This window comes from Cupressus sempervirens, chromosome 4, assembly GCF_028749045.1.
Source record: "Cupressus sempervirens isolate cs-2001-9-10 chromosome 4, ASM2874904v1, whole genome shotgun sequence".
Lineage (NCBI taxonomy): Eukaryota > Viridiplantae > Streptophyta > Pinopsida > Cupressales > Cupressaceae > Cupressus > Cupressus sempervirens.
This window is the reverse complement of record NC_143121.1, coordinates 83,106,463-83,123,696: the sequence shown is the minus strand read 5'-3', so window position 1 is coordinate 83,123,696 and position 17,234 is coordinate 83,106,463.

Sequence of the window (17,234 nt, the reverse complement as noted above, 5' to 3'; positions counted from 1 at the left end):
TGACACATTTTCTTCTAATGTGAGCATTTGACACTGGTGTAGTGAAGTTTTATTGAAGATATTTTCCTTATTACATTGTTGAATAAAAAATATTTTTGATATTTTTGGCCAACCCTATGCCTATTATGGTCATCTTAGCTTGCTCTATTTTTGGTTGATTGCTAAGTTTATTTCCATGTTTTACTCCTAAAATAGATTTATAATGTAGTTAACTCTTGTCACTTCATTAAGAGGATTTCATTAGGACTTACTTTTCCTTTCCTTTCTTCATCAACTTGGAATCCTTCAATTTTTTATATTCATTTCCTTCTGTCTCTTAAAGCACAAAATCTATTGCTTTTGTTTCAACTATATGCTGTTTGGTTTAGCTTTTATGGGTTTTTTGGTTTCCTTTGATTTGTGATAATTGAAAATGCAACAATCTTCAAAAATTTAAGCTTGTTCTAAATGAATGAGTAAATATGTGAAAGTTTTGATGACATAGATCTGATCAAGCAATCTATGGAAACCAAGTTGAACTATTCAGAAATAAACAAGAGCTCCATCCATCAAAACCTAATCACTATTTCTATACTGACCATTTATTGAAGATTTAAACCCACCTTGACATCTACATATTTATGACATACATTAAAAAATATTTCTTATAGTAAGAAAAAGATATTGAAAGTTGTTTCAACTTCCACCAAGAATACTAGGATCCTTGAATAAATTTAGTCTATTAAAGGAACATTGATCTTTTTGGTCTATCTAGACTCTATAATAATTATAGTTGTAGATATAATCTCTAATACAAACTATTGAACTGGTAAAAATAAAAGTATATAAAACAATAAATCAAAATAATGTTAAAGAGTTTCCTACTTAAAATATCAAATACAATCTGCCTTGATGAATTCCAAGAAAAGGAAAATAAGGAAGCTGAAGATCGAGTTTTCTCTATATAAAAATTTAATATAACTAACCTATGAATTCAAATTTACATAGCTCCAGAGGATGCAGATACTAAAATCCTTTCAACTCTATACTGTTTATTCTACTCTGTGCTTTTGGACATGAATAGTAACCTCTTTAGATGACTTAGATGTGAAGAACTTGCCATCTCTTCAATTTATAAAAATGTGAGAATGTCCAAATTTATAAGATTTTCCATACTAAAGTTATATTATACAAGTTTCTATTAAAGTTGCCTTATTAAAGTTTATAAGAGAGATAAACTGGGAAGTCAAAGGATTGAGACTGCATACCAGATTAGTACATGTTTTTTTGTACATACATACTATTTTGAGAGATATGTGATTCTTTATTATCTAGTGATGTTTTTGGCTTGAACATTACTCTAGTCATGAATTTCAAATTTGAACTTTAATGGTTAGTTGGTTGGGATGGCAGTTTGTGTAGTTATGGGGGGTTTGGTATGCAAAAGCAGTTTAAAAACTCTTGATAGATGCCTATTTGATGTTGTTGAATGTGGAGAATGAAGGGGAGTGTAAGGTGAATAGTTTTCTTAATGAAGATACATGGGTTTCTACAATCTTGAGTAGAAAGTTTGAGTATTGCTTGGTCATTTGTATTGTTACCTTTATACTTTGATCTAATAATATACAACTTATGATTCCTTGAAGTTTTAATGAGAACTTGAATTCATTTTGAAGGTATTCCTATTAGTTTGAGATCCATTTATATTGACTTCTCTTTGATAGTGTTGTAGGTGACTATTTTTCCTTAATTTTGTGAGCCTAATGACTGCATAGGGCTCATTCCTTTTTATATATTTCTTGTTTCTTTAGAGATGTGGTGGTGCATATTTCTTGGTGGAAGATTAGTTTCATGGCTCAATTCTAGTAGGGTTCATTCATGCAGCTTATAAGATGAATGTGGATAGAAAACAAGTTAATGTTTGTGAAATATTGAAGAAAAAAATACTTAAAAACATAAAAAGGATTAAACAAGACAATTACACATGTTTTAGATTTGGATCCTTAGTAGTCTACCAATTCTTCCAAGTTTTCCACAAGTTTCCCAACATGCCCCATATTGAGTGGATCAGTAGAACATGTGCAATGGATTTAGTTATCGATCACTATAATAGATGTCCTAAATTTATGATAAAAATAAATATATTTGGGATGATCAAAGTATTTCAAGTGGGGATGAAACAAAGAGTAAGGATTATTAAGTCTATGGTGAAGCATGTAGATATTATATGTTTTATGGTGGAAATAAAATTACAAATTTATGGAGGTAGTAAATCCTAGAGAAGTATTTATTTACTTAATGGTTTATGAGGTTAGTGAGGAAATTTTAGAAGGTGGTGATATGAAAATGTTAGATTCTAAGAGAGAAGATGAATGGCCTAAATGGGGGACATATCTAAGGAGAAGTTTAGTGAGGTAACAAAATAACTGCATATTAGAGAAAGAAAGAGAAAAATTTCCAAAATGGTAGAAAATTTTGTTAAAGAGAAATACATGACAAAATAAGAAAGGAAGGGAAAAAAAATGAAGGGCTAGTGAAATGCAAGATAAGGCTAAACTTGAAGCCTCTAGCACTCATGTAGCACTAGAACACAAGACATAAGAGGCAACAATAGAATTTAAGGTAAAATAAAGGTTGAGGATGATACTTAAATCACTAAGGTGCAAATAATTCCACAAATTGTAACTCCTAGAAGGAAATCTAGGACCTCACTTGTAGGCAAGAAGGAAGATGAACCAAAGAAGCATATTGAAATACCAATTAAGAGAAAGGTTGAAGATCCAAAGAAAGCCCCTAGACACAAAGCTAAAGCACATGGTTCAACCTTCAAGAAACCAAAATTGACTATTCAAAGGAAGACAAAGAGGGATAAAGAATTAGAAGAAGAGGAGAAAGAGGAAGAGGTTGCAAGACATAGAGATGAAGAGAAAATTGAGGAACAACAATAAGACCTACTTTTGTAAAGGAATAACTAGAAGCCAAAACTGATGAGAATCATAGAAAGAATAGAACATGATGGAAAATTGGATTCAGAAAAAAAATAAAAAAATTACTAGAGATACAATGATAATGATCAAAGACAAGTTGAGAATGCAATAGTAAAATGTAATTTAAATTTGAAGAGGAATGTTGTGAGCTTAAGATAAGCATACCATAACACTTGCTTAACAAATTGGAAGAAATAAGACTAAGAGCTATAGAGAAAGATGAAAAATGAGAGAAGATGAGATTAGTAAAAAAATGTACCTTGATAAGTTTTGAGAATTTGAATAATATGCTTCAAAATATGAATCCATTGTTGAGAAACTTGAGAATGCGATAGTAAAACATCTTTCAAATTTTCAGAGGAATGTTGTTGACCTTAAGTGAAGCATACTAGAACACTTGTTTAATAAACTAGAAGATATAAGACTAAGATCTATTGAGAAAGATGAAAATTTGAGAGAAGATAAAATTAGTAAAAAAATGTACTTCAATAAGTTTTTAGAATTTGAATAATGTGCTTGAAAATATGAATCCATTGTTGAGTGGGATGTTGAGAACCTTTGAAATTATGGCAAGTCAATATGATAAAAATGGGGAATTTAGTACATCAAATACTTAAAGACCTTATTTCCATGAAACCTAAGAAGAAATCAATGGCATTTACAATTAATGTGCCTAAAATAATGAGAAGAAGTGACAAGGAAGCATAATAGTTTGTTAGCATTGTTGAACAACCTAATTTTTATATAGGAGGTGTACCAATACCTATTGATGCAACTATGAGTGAAGAAGATCCATTTAAGGATCTAAACACTAATTGTGTTGAAAATTTGGATGAAATTGGCAAAATTATGCAAGAAGTATCAACAATGATAAAGGATATCAAAGATGAAGTTAGTGATCAAGATCAACAAGAAGAAAAAGATGATGGAGATAAAGTTGAGCAAGTTGAATAGACAAAGAAAATGTCAAAGGATAAAAAGTTGGATAAGAAAGATTAGGACATAGATGCTCAAGAAGATCATCATCAGGTAGAGGATACAATGAATTTTGAGACTACTAAAGAATAGAGAAAGGATGATCAATACATTTAATGAGATGAGGATTGGATCAAGTACTCAGTACTAGTTGTGGTAAATGATGAATGGTTTTTATTTCCCATAGGACCTAGCACTATTAATGTCTAATCAAAATAGAGGCTAGAGAAAAAACATAATGAAATTATATATTAGAATTCATAAGAGATACAAATTATGATTAGTGTTACACCAATCACACTAGGGCATCACTTATATCCTTAAATATACAACCATTCTATTTCAAACAAATTGTAACATTTAGGAGGCAAAATTTAGAAATTTTGAATAGCTAGAAGTAGAAATATCATCCAATTTGCACTCTTACCCTTGATAGAAATGATTTTGGAATAGATTTTATGAAATGGAATGCGAAAGCTATCTCTGAGTCTCTCTCTATGACATGTCGTGCCTGAAATCTAGAACTCTATTACTTGGTAAGAAGATAAATCAGAGATACACATAGACTCAATAAATTTGAAAGAGCGCCAATGGTATTTAATCAATGTTGCATTGTTTGGGTGAATAGTAATTTCGAATTGGAATTTATACGAATCAATCCATAAGGAAAAATGAGCTAACTTCTCCACTTTCCATAAGGTGAAATGAGCCAATTCCTCCACAAAATAATGAACAACTATTGGTGAATTTTCGATACTACATGCAAATCTAACATTGAAGCTTGGTAAACATGGCATCAGTTACCATATCTAGTCAATTGAGTGAAAGGAAAATACTGCCTAAAAAAATTCAAATCCAAAGTTTGCTTGGAAATTAGATGGAGTAATGACATAGTAAACTTGATAAAGCTAGGTAATTAGACCACCATAGAATAGCTCACAAATTTCCAAAGAAGACACCATGAAAATGTCAAATTTTCCAAAATACAAAAAATTACTACTATATTATACCTTGATTATGATAATAAATTGATCTCAAAAAAACCCACATATGAAACAACAAGAAACATGTAGATCATATGGCTTATTAATGCCATATCCATTGGGCATTCCACAAATTAAAACACACATCAAGATATCAATGATCTATCCATTCATCTTATGGATCAAAAGTCAATTTTCACAATGAATCTCACACTCGTTAGATCCTCCCATGAAATTTACAACCCTATTAAGACATATCAAGCATTTATTTTCTTCTTTGAATCAATGTTAAAACACATCTAAACATACAAATCAAAATTATATGTAACTGATATTTTTTTTCTTTCACCACATATCACCAAGAAATTGCAAACAATAGAGATAGGAGACAACAATCATAATGAAACTAAGTGATTTTGTTGCTTTGTATTCATTTTCTTGACGTAAATACATCAAGATATATGAGAAAAACTCATGAAATACACAAAATAGATAGGATATTATTATTTTTCATACAAAGACAATGTCAAGAAAATGTTAGAATCATAGCCATGGAAACTTGTCCAAAAGACTTGGAACCAACCCTACACAATGAAAGAAAAAGAGAATAAGTAGAAGAAGAAAGAAGGGTTGGATCTAATTTGAGACTAACACTTGCTTTCTTGGTTCTTCATCATCTAATAAAGGAAAATCTCCCTCCCCTATCCTCAGGTAAAAACCAAATATGACCTTCATCATTGCTTGTAACCAACTCGAAAATATCTTCTCAAAAAGATGGACAACCCTTCATGGAGAAAATATCACATTTGCTACTAAAACCACTACTAAAACTCCACCAAACTAATTAGAAGGAAAAATAACATTGCTGGGAGGAACTTCACCAAGCTTAGCCTTGACCCAACTATTACATTTAGAAGAAAAGACATCCAACTCTATTTGGATTGAAAATCTAGAAAATTATCTTTGAGGTCTTTTTAATCATATATAATAGTCCTATGTGTGGTGAAGATTAAAGTAGGTATCCCTCCATTGAAAAACTAGGCAGACCAACAAACTAAATATGCATAAATTTCCTTTGAAAATTTTATCTCATTTTAAAATCCAAAACTTTACAATATACATGATTCAGATTTTAAAAATGTAGGACCCATTCAAAAAATTAATTTTCTTTTTTTATCTTGAGCTTGTGCATTCATCCAAAAGAGAAAACCTCAAATGCCTATAATAATTTTAAGAAAATTTCTTTCATTTTCTCACCTAGTTGACTAGTCAATCATGGAAGTGATACATGTCATGTTTTGATTTGTCCCTAATGTCCAATGATTAATTAGTCAAAAACTTGTTAGCATGCCTAGGTGGCTCATACTATCAGTGCCACATGACACTCCATGAGTCATGCTAGAATCCTCATTAATTCACCACATCATTTGGCTCCATCGAGGTGTCACTACCACATGATACAATCGTGTTGCATTGTAATGACATCATCATCACCTTGTGGGATTACGAGATGTTGCCACATGTCACCTACTAACATCACCATCTCTATATTTGACCACCACATGTCAGCCTTTAATTTTTTAATATCACCACATCATCAACTAAGACTAGGGTGAATCAATTATCTAATGTCCAAATCTCCCAATTAAACTTTTCAGTGCTTAAAAAACTCATACATATATCTCCTTATCATATATCTTGCATGCATCCAATAGATCACTTACAACTTACTTGCAGGTTACTGTCCTAGGCCAAAATCACTTTATAGAAATGTAAACATGAAACATAATAGAATAATTGACACATATGACACAAGGATTTTACTTGGAAACCCAATTTGGTAAAAACCACTAGCAACATGCTACTAATTCTCACTCTTATAAAGTGATGCCCTATGAAAGACGAACCCTGTTAAAGGTTACAATATATACTATGAAATGTGATGTGGTAAAAGGATTTCAATCACTACATTAGGAGTGAGCCTTGTTAGAGGACTTTAGACCATTTCATTAGAATTTTACCTATTTAAATGATTTACAAATGACTGTTACTCCAAACTTAATCCAAAGGATTTACCCTAGATTGATACGATGATTAGAAAGTAATAGTAAAGGTTGATTTGATAGAAAACTTAGAACTCACTTGCAAATTACAAATCTTTGTTTCAGTTCTCCGTTCTATTTGGCCTCATTCAATCTAGCTCTAATAGCTTGTTCACCCTTTAAGCATTCATCCTCTTAAGCCTTCTTGCTTTGCATGCCAATTGTAGTCTCTAAAATTCAGCCAACATATGAAGCAAAACCCTAGACTTCTTGTCTTTCTTAGGTTCTCACACATGCCAATTGTTGCTTCAAGCCTTATATCCCCTTATAAAGACAATTTAGGTCTTTTTACACTCAATAACAATCATCCATTTGAAGGTTAGGTTAGATTCATTGAATCTTCCCACTTTTCCATTTTGCTCCCTTTAGAAACTTCCTTCACAATCCACCTTGAGTTCATCTCAAAATGGTTTATCTTGAATTTTGTGCCTCCAATTCATGAAGCTTATCTTCCATACACTTCACACAATCCAAGAAATAAACTTTATCTACTCAAATTAGCAAATTCATGATCTAACTCCTAATTTTGTCACTTGGTGTTAACTAACCTCTAATGCTCCACACACACACACTATGTTGCTTGGAATCCACTAAAAATTTCCTTAGTACATATTGCCTTTTACTGTCACTTAGAACACACTATAATTTACTTGAAACACACTAAATTCATTTGACATACACTAGATCTTCCCTTTGCTTGGCACTAACTAATTTTCTGCTTATCTTGAACTAATTTTTCTTGACACCTACAAATCACTAGGTCAAGCTTGGTAGATATAATTTTCTTTCTATGTTCTTCCAGACTTAGCTAGTGTATCCATCAACTTCATCTTTAAGTAGATAAACAATTCATCATATTATCCATTTATTTCTTGGTCTTACTACTTCATTTATGCACCAAATAACTCAACCTTTTCTTTATCTAGTCTTGTTATCACATTTGATCAAATCCTCTTCATCAATCAAACACATGATAGCATTCATACCAAACAAGCAATTATCTCACAAAAAAGTAACAAGTTTGAAATCATTAAAAATATAATTATTTTTCCAAATTGTGTACAAACAATCTTCCTCTTTGGCATTGATGCCAAACCAAAAACAATATCAAACATACTTGTATTAATTTTCTTTTTCTATCTGTTTGTGTTCTTCCTCTCTGTAGTGTAATGTATCTTTGTCAATCTCCTTCTTTCTTTTATATCTTAATCATGGTTTTTTACTGATTTATTATCTTATTGTCTCTCTTTAACTGTCTGATTTTCTCTAATTACTCCTTCTTTGGGGTATTTCTTCCTCTTTCTGCTATTTAGGTATCTATCTTTCTATACTCTTATTTCTCCCTGTACTTATTTCTCCCTACGCCTTAGTACTTATATCTCCTTCTTTGACAACAATGCTTAAGACTTGTCATCTCAACATGTAGATGTTAACAATTCAACTTCTCCTACTACTACCTTAGTTGTGACTAATCTTTTGTTCCAAATCTTTTATTAATTTGGACAAGTTCTAAAGTAATTTTCAATACATCAATGTATAACATTTTTCATTCAACTCAGTTGATGTAGGGCACCTCTCATGCTTCCTAAATAGCTTTGGATATGGGTACCACGCCTAGTTTACCTCTTAGGTACCCATGAGCATCCTTAGGTAAAGCTTTTGGGAATATATTGGCTATTTGTTCTTTGGTATTCAAATAGTCTATCTTTACTTTTTTTTCTTGAACAAGCTCTCTCAAGTAATGATACTTGATAGCTATATATTTTTTCTTTATGTGAATCATAGGGTTCTTAGATATGTTTATTGCACTTGTGTTATCATCATAGAGTACAAAAAGTTCAATAATTTCCTCCTTTAGTCCTTTGAGTAGTTGTTTGATCCATGCAATATTGGTATAATTCACTACAACAACAATATATTCAGCTTTAGTGGTAGATTTTAATATGCAATTTCATTTCTTACTAGTCCACCTAACTAGTCTCTTTTCCAAGAAAAATGCTCCACCACTTGTACTTTTTCTATCATCAACATTTCTAGCCCAATCAACATCTATATAGGATCTCGATTAAAACTTATCATTTTTCTTGTAGTATAGACCAAAGTCCTCTATTCCTTTTAGATGTCTCATATTCAGTTTTATAGCCATCAAATGATTCTCCTTAGGATTTTTAGAGAATCTTGCAACAATCTCAACATCTAATGCAATGTCATGTCTCCAATGAACTACATATTGCAATTTTCCAATCATAGACTTGTACAAAGTTTGGTTCACATCAGTGGAATCATTATTCTTTGATAGCTTATGTCCTATGGTCATAGGCATGTTAACAAGTATTTAATCCTCCATACCAAAAATTTTCAATATTTCCCTAACATAGTTAGATTGAGTGATCTAAATACCATATTGCATTTGGTACACTTGTAGGCCAACAAATAATTTAACGTATCAAAACACAGACACTTCCAATTCTTGCATCGTTTCATCAGCAAATGTCTTAGACAATGTATTTTTCCCTCTAAATATGATTTTGTCAACATAAATTTCAGCTAGTAAAATACCTTTACCACCTTCAATCTTCAAGTATAGATTACTATTGTCATTAGTTCTCTTAAAACCAATCTTCACAAGATAATTATGAAGTCTCTCATAGCATGCTCTAGGTGCTTTTCTTTAAACCATATAAATCCTTGTGTAGTCTACATACCATATTCTTGTTGTTTTCATCAAAAAACCATTTAGGTTATTCAATGTAAACCTCTTCTTCTAATATACCATTTAAAAATGTAGATTTCACATCCGTTTGATAAAATTTGAAACTTTTCTATGTAGAGTAAGCAAGTAGAGTTCTTACTCCTTCTAATCTTGCAATAGGAGAAAATGTTTCTCCACTGTCTATTCCTTCTTCTCGAGCATACCCCTTGCAAACTAATATTTCTTTATTTCTAGTGGCTTCACCATTTTTTTCTAAACTTTTTCTATACACCCTGTTGTTTCCAATAACATTCTTATTCTTTGGTTTGGGCACAAGAAACTAGGTTTTTTCTTCCCAATTATATCAATCTCTTTGTTTGAGTTATACCATATTTCTCATTAGTGAAAACATTTATTCAATTCTAAATGGTTATCGAGCTCATCACTTAGTCTATAGTTTATACCAAGCATTCAGTGGTTACCTTGTATTTTCCTCACTTAAGCAGTTCACACTGAGCATTCATAAAGCTACCAAGTGAGTGTGCAATTCAGTAGTGCATACTGAGCTTCACAATGTCTACTGAGTCATCAGGTTGTGTGATGTGAAGCTAGTTTCTACTAAGTGATGATTGTGTAGTGTTTATGGAGTGACAACTAGGTAAACGAAGGATTCAATATCTACTAAATGACACAATATCTACCGAGTCTCCAAGATATGTTATGTGATTAGTATGGATTGTTCTTCTACTTCTACTGAGTGCATGATGATGTCGAGTAATACAATGGATGTTGACTATCAGAAGGTCACCAAGTCAGTTTGAAGAACTCAAGTTTTCATACATCAAATAGATATTGGAGCAATGGAAAGGAAAAATTCAATGAAAAATGCTACAATTGTAGCAAACATGGTCATAAAGCCAATGAATGCAAAAAAAAAACCAAAATTTGAAGGTAAATGTCACAAATGCAAGAAACAAGGTCACAAGGAATCTGAATGCAAATCTAAATCATTCAATACAGTTGAACAATTTTTCAAAGCAATATTTGGTTGGGACTACAACACTTGGTCTAGATGTCAGTATTGTGGAGAATATGGACATATTGGCATAGATTGTACAAGGAATCACTTAAGAAAGAGAGATTCAATAGTAAGATGTTAGACATGCACTAAAATTGGTTATATAGCTAAAAATTGCATGAATGTAGGAAGAGTTGAAGACGAGAAGAAAGCTAAAGTTGATAACATTAGGAAGAAAATGAGACAACAGTGGATTCCTAAATCTATCAAGAAGAACAATTCAAATGATGGTAATGTCACTCAAGAAGTGGGTGACTCCACCATTTCCAATTAGATTCATGAAGGAGGAACTAGAATTACATCTTCAAGCTAAATCTTAGGCAGTTCCAAAGAAAAGAAAGCAAAAGATCCAAATCATTATTTTAGATACAAATGGATCACATGAGATCAATTCATACCGAGCAAGGTTTGTCATAGACTCAACTGAGCTAGGTCGGGAGAAGTAAAGTTTTGTTTGATTGTTGGGTCACAAGTTTTGTATCGAGCTAGTGAGTGGATGACATTCTATCATGCACTACATCATTATGGTACCTAGCATTAATGGTGAATTTTCATCAAAAAGGGGAGAATTTGACTTCATTTTTCCCTGCAACTTTAGTATTCAAAGAGCTAAGCGATTCCAGGTGCATCTAGGCTATTTTGAGTGAATTTCCAACAAAAAATTTGTTCAAAAATTTCTATCATTTATCGAGCAGTGATGGCATCTGAGAGTACTAGCAGTAGCAAGGCAAAAAGAGGTTCAAAAATGTTGGTTAAGGGTGTGGAGTGGAAAGCACCTAATTTCAAGCTAGTTCCAGTAGTTGCAGAGGCACTCAACCCTAATGGTACATAATCTCAAATTCCACCAAAGGTACTTTTAATTAACAACATTCAGACTCATTTTTAGTGTTCTACTTAGGAAATACGAACCCTAGAGATGTATTATGCATTAGGGGAAATGTGTGTTGATGGTTCACTTAAACCTGAGCATAAACACTTAGAAACCAAAGGGTTGAATCATATCACACCCCTGCCAAGAAGTTTTCAAATTAAGTGGATTAGATACATTCTTAGTCATGTACACATTGGTCAACTATGGTTAGAGTATCTCCTATTAATAAAAAAGAAGATGATTCACAAGATTATAGGTCTTCCCATGCTGAGCAAAGAAAACTCTACCAAAACCCTAGGTCAGGATGAACTCTAGAAGAAAACCCTAGCAAAGTGGGATGGTAGAGCTTTTAAAATTAGCACTATTTTTGATGTGGAGTTAAGGTTTGGTATTCATGTAATTTCCCATAAGATTTATAGCTCTATTCATTTGAACAGTGTGCCATGTGAGGCACTGGATTTAGTATTTAAGGTTGTGAAGAAAAACATGGAATTTGACTTGTCAGAATTGCTATTGAAACAATTGAATAAGAATATGGATAGTATTAGGACATCAAAGAACAACCCTTGTAAATTTGGTTCTTCGTTGACATGTCTTTTCTTTTATTTGCAAAATTTTTTCCCATCTAAAGGTTCTATTATGTGGAGAAAAGATGTTCCTATTTTATATCAGATAAATGAGTTTATTGCTGAAATGGGTGTAAACTTTGACAACATTATGGATAATTATTTTTAAGATTTCAAAGAAAGGATGAACAACAAGTTTAAGATTCCTCCTAAACTTGTTGAGGATTATAAAGATGATTTGTGTTTTATGATTGACTATGATAGAGTGTGCATTGAGGCAATCAAGTCCCAAGTTGCATGGATGAAACATCTCCCGTATGAGGTCAATATTGATGAAACTAGGGGCATTATTGAAGCACTTATGAATGAGCTAGTTGATCCTAAGCAACCAATTTTTGATACATATGATGAGGCAAAAGCTAGAATTGAGCTTGAAAACTAGCTGCCCCAAGAAATTAGTAAAGGCAAGAGGAAAATAACTAAGATGAAAATTTCCTCTGGCACTCATATGATTACAGAAGGAAAAGGTGAAATTGTGCTGAGAAAGCCCCCACTCACCTTCCAAGAAAGATTAAAATAGATGGAAGAAGGATCCATCATCACAAACTTCAAGGCTTTAAAGTTTGAGATGAGGACTAATGCTAAGAATATGTAAATTGAGGGGTTGGTACTCACCAAAATGGGAATATGGAAGTATTCCCTAGATCAAATTGCTCCTCAGATCTCAAAAGAATTTTTCATAAGATTACAACCAAGGTGGGAATTTGCTATACAAACAACAAAAGATATATATGAACAATCTTTGAGGAAGTTACTACCCAATCTTATAGATGTAGAAGTCAAGGCAATAATAAAAAATAATGAAGGTAAAATGATGATTAGATTCCATACATGTTTGATTTTAATCAAAGACATTGAGCATGTTGTTAAAGATGCAACAAAAATGTGGAAGAACATATATCATATCCATAAGCCTAGTGATGACCTAGTGGAAATTAAGGATGATGATGGTGATAGTGATGAAGAAGATGATAACACTCCATGTATTACTATTGATGTTGAAGACTATGAGGCACTTAAGGTTGATGATGAAGAGAAAGAGGAAGAAGCTAAAGAGGAAGACAAGGAAGGAGATGAAGAAGACAATCCAATGAAAATTGCAGTAGAGGTCATTGCTTCCCTTCCTCATTCTCCACCTAAAATAGCTACATCATCAGGGTTGGAGTTACCTTCAGTAGGAATGACTGCCACCACCTCAGAAATATCATCTACACCTGCTACCTCATAGCTCTAGGTATCTACCATGGAAGTGTCAGTTAATTCATCTGCCGAATTGCATCCCTCTTCATTAGCTCCCATGAAATCTACCTCAGCAGTATGCACAACTACTAGTTCTTCAATTGTGACAACTTCTACTGCAACATGTACAGTAAGTTTACCAACACTTTCTATAGTTTTGTCATCTACAACTTTAATTGCACCATCTTTTTTTCTAGTTAGCTCTTTAGTTGTAAATATTCTAGTTTGTACATTACCTATTAGTACTTCATTTTTGGGTACTACATCTGTTTTAAATATAGTTAGTACTTCTCTCAGTTTTCCTTTAGTTAGACCAATTCAAGTTTTACAACTAGTCCAACTACTTCTACTATTGTTTCCATTTCTAAGTCCAAGGAAGTAAGCACAAAAGTAAAACCAAAAACTCCTCTAAAACTTCTGCTTACTAGCAAAGCAATTAATGAACACATTTATTTTGAAAAGGAAATTTTTATTACTAAGATAGATCTGGACACTACCATAGTTGATGAAATGAGACTAGTCAGTCAACTTTTGGAGCAAAAGGCAAGGCAGAAAAAGCTTCAAGATGAGAGAGATAGAGAGTTCAAAATAATTGAGAATGCTAAAAATATAATAACTGAGGCTATAGGTGTTGATGTTGACTCATCTCAACAAATTTTTCTACAATTAGAAGAAGCTATGAATAAGTTCAATGAGGACACCTCTGGCCAAGAAAAGCTCATTGAGAAGGTAGAGAAGAAATTTGATAATAAGGTGCTTGAGCACATTGCAATAAATAAGATAGAGCTATCTACAATTTTGAGCAACCTTGAACAATCCTTTACCAATGTAACATCACTTTTTTGGAAAGCTTTGTGATGTTAGCAAGTTCACTGAGGGTATAAAGGAGAAATTAAGTAAAATTGATATAGATATGAAGGCAAGCACTCAAAGGATATAGCTTGACTCTAGTTCAAGCTCATCACATCACATGAAGGGGAAAGTTTTGTTAGAAATGTAGGAAAAATTACTAAGAGAGGAAGTTAGGATTAGGTCTACACTAATTGACATCTAGAATATGATCCTTCTAATTATGGACTTAATGTAGAAACACATTGCATATTCAAAAATATTAGTCTAGGATAACAATTTTTCTATAGCAGATCATATGATTGAACTTTCTACAGAAGTTCAAGTGGCACTCTCCACCTGCAAAAATTTGCAAGACAATTGCGATTAGACATTGGCTCTTATTCTCAATGTACACTCCAAATTTCTCTCACATTTTGGTGTTTATATTTGAATATTTTGCATATCTCTTTGGCATTATTATTACTTGTGAAGAAATCAAGAGAGAAAATATATTGATTTATGTATAATATAAAGCTATGTATATATTATGCCATATGTATGGGGCATACATGTAAGATATGTATATACAACAGCTTTACAAAGATCAATTTTGAAAAATAAAAAATTAGTATGTTAGTGTACATAAGTTTTGGCTCATAAGTGTTTTTGTCACTAATGCCAAAGGGGGAGATTGTTGGCATTATATTATATTTGTCATTAGTTACAAAACTTATTCAATTTTGAGTGGTTACTGAGCTCATCACTCAATCTACAATTTATACTGAGCATTCAGTGCTTACCTTGTAAGTTCATCACTTAAGCAATTCACACTGAGTATTCCTAAAGCTACTGAGTGAGTGTGCAGTTCAATAGTGTATATCGAGCTTCATAGTGTCTACCAAGTCATTAGGTTGTGTGAAGTGAAGCTAGTTTCTATCAAGTGATGGATGTGTAGTGTTTACCGAGTGACAACTAGGTAAATGAAGGATTCAATATCTACCAAGTGACACTATGTCCACCAAGTCTCTAATGGTTACCAAGTTCCAAGCTATGTTGCCTGATTAGTATGGACCATGCTTCTACTTCTACTAAGTGCATGACAATGCTGGGTAATAAAGTGGATGCTGAGTATCAAAAGGTCACCAAGTTAGCTTGAAGAATCCAAGTTTTCTACTGTTTGGCTAACTCAGTAATATTTTGTTTGCTTGCATTTTACTTGACCTTGCAATTGTAAATATTGAAATGCTATATATGTAATGTATTGTATCATTTGTAATATATGATTAGTATGAGCAAGGAATGGATATTGTTTTGAGAAGAATGAACGGGAATCAACACCAAAGTAGAGTATACAATAAGGTTTACAAGGAGTAGGAAAGGCATATCAATCACAAGAGGTGATATATACTTCAAGATCTAATCAACAATCAAGCTGTAAGTCAGATCTACTATTTCATCCTGACAGGTGAATCAGATTTCTAAATCCTTTAATAGGGTAGACTTAATAGTCTTTGTATAAATGTCCTAACAGAGTGCATACTTCATTGTATGTTTGTAAAACCTCTAATAAGGTGGATCTAGTTGTCCAAATTGCTCTTAAAAGGGAAGATCATCAAAATGGTCAATGTAAGCCCTAACAGGCCAACTTTATACTACAATAGTGAAGTTTTGTGGTTATCATCCCCACCCCATTTTTACTTTCTATTTGGAAGGTTTTTGGGTCACCAAAATACTTTGTTCCTGTGTTATGAATGTTTATCTTTTCTCATGCATGCAGTAGATTAGATGAATAAATGGTGAATGATGTATATTGTTAAAGTGCTAAATTGATTTAAAAGTTTTTGAGGTTACTGATTCACCCCTCCCCTCTTAGTAACCTAACTAGTCTTGATTATTTTCAACACTCTTCTCTCATGGTTTGACTCTAGTCATCATTTTCCAATGCATCCCTAACTAATTTAGGTTCATGCATGCTTAAAAGACATGTATGAATTCTCAACTTGTTTCTTGTCATAGGTCTCACCTCTTTATCTCTAGTAATTTGTATAGCAAGATGATGTCTCTTGACATACTTTAACAATCTTGGTTCTTCTTTTTTTTCTTTGACATGTCTCTCAACATCAGAATCACTATGTGCTTCTCTATTAGGTAACTCAACATTACTTTCATGTGTACTAATCTCATTATCAGAATGTACCTTAGCTTTTGTTTGCAATTTGTAATCTTCAAGTTATTTTGTAGGTTTAGCTTCATGTACCTCTATATATTCATCAAACTTCACATTTTCATTCTCCACAATGTTTTTAGTGCTAGTATTCAAACACTTATAAACTTTACTTGTTGTGGAATAGCCTAGGAAATACACCTTACTCACTTTTAGCATCAAATTTTCTATTTGTATTATCCTTAAGAATGCATTACTTGCTTCAAAATACCTTAAAATATTTTGCATTGGATGAGTATCCATACCATAATTCAAAAGGTGTTGAATGAGTACCTTTCTTGACTTGTACTCAGTTTAGGGTATAGATAGTTGTATTTACAACTTCTCTCCACTATTTAAAAGAAATGTACTCTTCTCCATCATTAGTTTTTTGGCATAGTCCATCAAGATCTATTTCCCCTGTCAGAAATTCCATTTTTTGGAGGGGTTCTAGGTGAAAAAGTCTATCTTTTAATTCCTCTATCATTATAAAACATCTCAAACTCATGTGATATAAATTATCAACCTAAGTCAGATCTCAAACATTTCAAGAACTTGCTAGTTTCCTTTTCTACTATAGGTAAGTACTACTTAAACATTTGGAATGCATAATATTTTTTCTTTAAAAACATAACTACCATCATCCTAGAATAATAATCAACAAATAG